Below are 5,667 nucleotides of genomic sequence, written 5' to 3'. Positions count from 1 at the left end.
TGCTAAGCAGTGCCTCTCCAGCAGGATTAGTCCTCTGGCAGATTCCAAGTCTTTCCTGACCTCCTCTCACTCTCCTGAGCTGCCTCCCAACAGGTTCCTTCAGAATTCAACGTGAGCTCCACTCCTCCGCTTGGGAGTTAATCATCAGGTACCACCTCCCACTCTGGGGGAGGAGCTGGCTTTCCCCAGCTCTCTCACTCAGCTTTACCGGGCACACTCCTGACATTCAGTGCTTAAAGTAACCCTTTTTCAATGGGAGGGAGATCAGCTCTTCAATCTGCTCCTTCCCTTTCCCTATAACTGATTCATGCACTGCCCTTCCCTTCACTCCTGTGACGTTCCCACCTTCGGACAAGCAGGCTCTAACCTGTCTTGTCCCTCATTGTGCTCACAGTGGAAACGCAGATGTTGCAACTTGTTCCTGCTTGAAATCTGTTCCAAATCAAACATGCTTCTCAGTGGCAGTTATAAGGAAATACAAATATCCTGAGCAGGTAACGAAACCAGGCCAAGAAACTCATTCATTCCTGAAACGCAGCTACTGGTTCCTGCTCAGCATTTCCTGCTGTGGGATTTGTCACACTAGCACCCAGCAGAGAAGCCAAAACAGCATCTTTTTTTTTTGGTATCACAAGGCCACAGCATCTGTATGGAGCATGGGAATCTTAGCACAGCACACATCACTAAATACCACACACTTCAAGAGCAATAGCTCTATGGTCTCTTAGCATCTCCCTGGAAATTCTTCAAGGAAGGGAACATCCAAACACAGGAGTTTGGTACACTGTGAATGATAACACTGTCCATGGGCTGAGTATTTAGTGGATTAGTTAATTCCAGTTATCTAAAAGTATTATGGAATTATTTTTGGAGAAAGACTACAGGCAGACTCTAATAGATAAAACACTGTGTTAGGAATGCATTCAGTATTCACACAGTGCAAGAAAAATACTGCAAAGGAGGCACATAGAAGTCCCCAGACTGCAATCTGGACCTCCTCCATTCCATTTATTTCACTTACCCTGCAGCTACTAAACTCCATAGATGCTAACCAGAAAAAATTTAAAGCATAGCATGAAGAACTGGCTGCATAGTTGATGTAAACAGCTAGCCTTTTATTTACAAGTTACACAACCCTCATAGATTAAATTATCCAGGCTAAATTAAGCTGTCTCAAAGCTTAACGTCTAACAATCATCAGGCAATAGTCAATGGAGAGAGACAGCCATGCCCTAAGTGTGAACCAGTATATTCAAACCCTGAGTTTTAGGACAGCTGGGATGAATCACATCCTCAAGGTACTCTCACTCTCCATCAGATGCAGATAGATGATTTATTTAGATTAGCTGTTTAGTCTTTAGATTGCTGAAATTAGAATGAAGACTCTTACCGGGATTGTGCAAACATAAAGAACAGAAGCCAATATATATTTAATCAGAAGATTTAACTAACCTGCCAGAGCTGTGCTGCAATGAAGGCAGCAGAGAGCAGGTGCAGAGTTAGGTGCCACAGACAATAGATATGGGACAAAATTATAATAATGCTATTGGCAGAGAAGTTTCATAGGTGCAAATAAGTGTTGGAGCAGCCTAAAGAAAAACGTAACTTAAAATGATGAGATGAATAACCAAACAGAATGTAAGGAGGTTTGAGAAAAATCAATGTTGAGAGTTAAGGGAAGGGGATGTAATGTAGATATGATGGGCCTTTCTCTAGAGCCGCTTTCCTAGGGTGCTGCGTATTAACATCACCCTTCTTTTTGCCCTCCTGAAGAGCTAAAAAGACTGTAAATTTAAAGGAAGTCATCAGATGTGTTTTCTGGCAGATATATCACTGCTTCTGATTCTGGTACAGTAAAGGGATTTCAACTCTTTCTCCAGCTGGTGTTCGGTAGGGATCTCCTTTCCCTGCAGTAATTTCTCATAGACCTCAACACATGAAAGCACCCACCATGCAAATGTCTCCAGCCAGGCTTGTCAGCCTGGCTTTCTTCAGGGTCAGTGAGGAGAGGAGAGATTGTTAGAGTGTCAGTTACTTCACCCTAAAGCAGACATCTGAAACAGGACAGGTGAATTGTGCCATGAAAGTACCTACCTTTGTCCACTGAGTATAAGGAGAGAGAGCACAGGCTGCCAAAGTCAGTGATATAGCTTTACTGTGGAGACACTTAAAATTAGATGTGAGATATCCCGTCCCTACCATCTGGCAAAGAGATAAATGTCTATAGTTGGCACTCTTCTGTCTGATGGCCAACAGAGGATGTGGGAATCACATCAGCCAATTTTTGCCAGCTAGAACTTAGGATCTTTACTAAAAGTGTTGCCTACACATCTTCTATAATCAACAGGGAAAGATGAGGGAAAACGCCCTTCTGGCAAAACACACGCTGAATCCCACTCCTAAGTGAACATCCCTAGGCAACTATGTTCTAGCTGATACCCAAGTTCAGTTGGGATTCAGAAATTAGTCAGTGCTTCATCCATATGCCTCACTACAGATATTCTTGGAGTTCACCAAGCACAAATTCCTTGACTGATTTTCCCACAAAATGTCTGCTGCTTCCTCTCTGAGCACAGATGCAACGGAGCCTGCAACCTCTCTTCATAACCATGCGGTTCTTGGAGAGCACTCACCTGGAACAGGGGAGCTGGATGTGCTTTTTCTCCCTTTTCATTTTCAGCACTTAAATCCACATTTCCCACCACACATCATGGTGCTCAAATGTACTTATCAATAGGCTTTTCTGGACAGCATCTCCATAAAAATGTTCCACTCTGCAGACAGTAATTCCAGATTCACTGGCCAGATGGAAGCAGCAAGAGTGAATGGTTTTGTTCTAACAACTAGAACATGCAGCTAGTTGGGAAAAGCCTGCGTATTAATTACTGCACTGAGATCTGTGTCAATACTGAACTCACCAACAGCACAGCACAAAGACAAATGTCTCAGTTTTTCATCCGAGATTCCTGATCATGGCACTACAGAATCACTCTTTTTCTAAACACAGCTGCAGCACATGAGCTCCTTGATTCACTTTTTTTCCACTTATATGTTATGGCTCTTCCAAATCAAGGGAGATTTGCACCTATTCAGCTGAAGGACAGGGTTCAACACTAGCTAGCAGCTATAGGGCAAATGATCTAACAGCTAGTGATGGCAGGGAACGCAGACATTCCTACCTCCTCCACTAGCTTCCTGCTCAGTGCCATGCCCAGCATACATATTCTTGCTGATCTGAGATCTGTATGCTGATCTGAGATCTGTATGGCCAGTGCCACAAGGCCCAGTGCATGGCCACAAAGTCATTCTGTGTCCCTTCAGAGTCCAACCTGAGCTGCTCAGGATACTGATTCGCAACTGTTGGCAAAACAGAGCTATCACCCAATACAGCTGCCCATCATTTTTGCTGGTGCCTGTTCAAACACAGGCTGGTGCCTTTCCCACCCCAGGATTCAGACACATCAACAGTCACATGGACGTTTCAATTCCAACACACTCTTTTTAATTTATAACTCCACAGTTCTTCCATCAGTTCTTGGAATACCCTACCTGACCAACGTGGTGTTACCATTTGTATCAGGGCACAAGGAAGTGCATTTTAAATATCAATTAAATACTCACTAGAGTGAGTGCTGTGCCAGTAGTGGTCACCTTTATAGAAATCTGATTTTATAGCTAGAGGGGAGCTAAAAGGCATCATAAGATGAGAATAAGATGAGAACAATTCCAGGTAATTTCATCTATGCCTGTAGAGCCTGGGTGGATGTCAGTTCTTGCTGTACCTTGAGATCCCTCCTTAAGGAAGCAAACAAAGCTTTGGACAACACAGGAATTTATCATGTAGGTTTTGTTAATATTTCTCACTTGCCACTCAAGGTTTGTTCAATGGCCCTGCAGAACATGTAAGGTCTTCTGTGAGCTCAGAGCTAGGGAAAAAGGTTATATATAGCCCTTGAAAAAGTTGGAGGCTCATCAGAGGGACCACAACCTGCCTCTTCTCCACGCTGTTGTTCTGTAAGTGCCAACAGGTGGGGGCCTACATGTGAACAGAGCTCCAGATGAAAAAAAGCACTTCCAGCCATCTCTTCCTTCTCTCCTTGCAAAGGAGACACACAGAAATGATACTGGTAATTGTAAAATCAGTGGATATAGTTACAGACAGGAAGAGGGTATGAAATGAAGGATGTGGGACAATGAGCAAATCCATGGAGGATGCCCTGTTTTGACAGGATGTGGAGTAGCCCAGGAGGCTAGCAGGTGGGATGAGGAATGAACGTGATCCTTGCTCATTCCTTTAGTAAGTGATGTAACCGTTAATGAAAACTTTGCATTTGCAAGACTCCTTGCTTCCTTAATAAGCATGTAGGAGCCCTTACCTTCTTGGGACAGCTGCACTAGCACCAACAGGATCCAGCTTCAACAATCTGTTGCAGTGTCCTCATACATGAAAGCATCTGCACAAGACAATATAAAACTGGATAGTAGATATTTCTGGTTCCTAATCTCACATACAGGAAAATGCTTTCACTAGGCTGTCCCAGGTCCCTCAAACAGATCTACTGCCACTCCCTCTAAACTCAGTGGGTGCTCCCAGCACTTCACATCTGGAGCAGCCACCGAAATGCAGCAGAAGAGGACAGGATTATGCTTATGTGAGCTCCTGCTCTGCATTCGCAGTGGAAGGATGAGGTCCAAATACCTCCTCTCTCCCACAAATGAGCAGAGTAAGCTGCTGAGCAGGTTGAATGACTGTAAGCAAAACCAGTATTCCCTGAACATGTTCAGCAGCTTCAGGAAGAACATGCAGGATGCACAGGACAACCATAAGCAGCTGAAGAAGAGGCAGTAGGAAAAGCTCATCAGAGGACTCTGGGAAGGGTCATGAGAATACTAATAAGTAACTACCCCATTACAGTGCAGGAGGCCAGGCAGTCCACCAGCAACACTGGGTGAGGTTCCCTTCCTACGCAGGAGAGGCGGACACTTCAGAAGCACAGCACAACTGCCTAAGAAATGGAGACTAGCACTCACACTTGTTCAGTCTCAGTCTTTTCCTGTGTCCTTGCCAGTCTTCTCAGCCTGCTATGTAATCCTCTCAGACCTGCTGAGGTCCAGGCTGTGCAGTCATAATATGTCCAAAAGATGGAGACACTGTTACTCAATGCATACCGCAGAATGGTAGAGATACCACCACCCAGACTACTGAAAGAGGTTTTAATCTGACTTTAGGATATCAAAGGCACGATCAAGCCTGATGAAGCACACTATTCAGCAGCAAGAAGGGGGCACAGGTTTATCAGTCTCCTGTGAAGAAAGGGTGCAGAGAGTTTGATTAGAGTTCATAGTACAAAAAGACAACAGAGATCAGACACAGCAGGTCAAACGTAAAGAAGGACGGGCAGAGGGCAGGAGTCTAGATAATGGGGTAACTACTAAAAAACTAATTATTACCAGTATCATCCAGAAAAATAAATGTACTAGGCTAAGACAACAAGCACCCATTTGCACTGTAGCCTGAGAACCCAGAGGAAGTCACAACAGGTGACCACAGTGTTCATAGTACAACTCTAGTAGCAGAAGCGTCAGAACGACACGAGGCAATTTCTAGGTATTGGTGTGAAGATCTATCACTTCCAACACTGTGATATTTTCACCTTGTTGGAAGAA

Source organism: Rhea pennata, chromosome 16 (genome assembly GCF_028389875.1).
Source record: "Rhea pennata isolate bPtePen1 chromosome 16, bPtePen1.pri, whole genome shotgun sequence".
In the NCBI taxonomy this organism is placed as follows: domain Eukaryota; kingdom Metazoa; phylum Chordata; class Aves; order Rheiformes; family Rheidae; genus Rhea; species Rhea pennata.
This window is presented reverse-complemented; position numbering follows the sequence as displayed.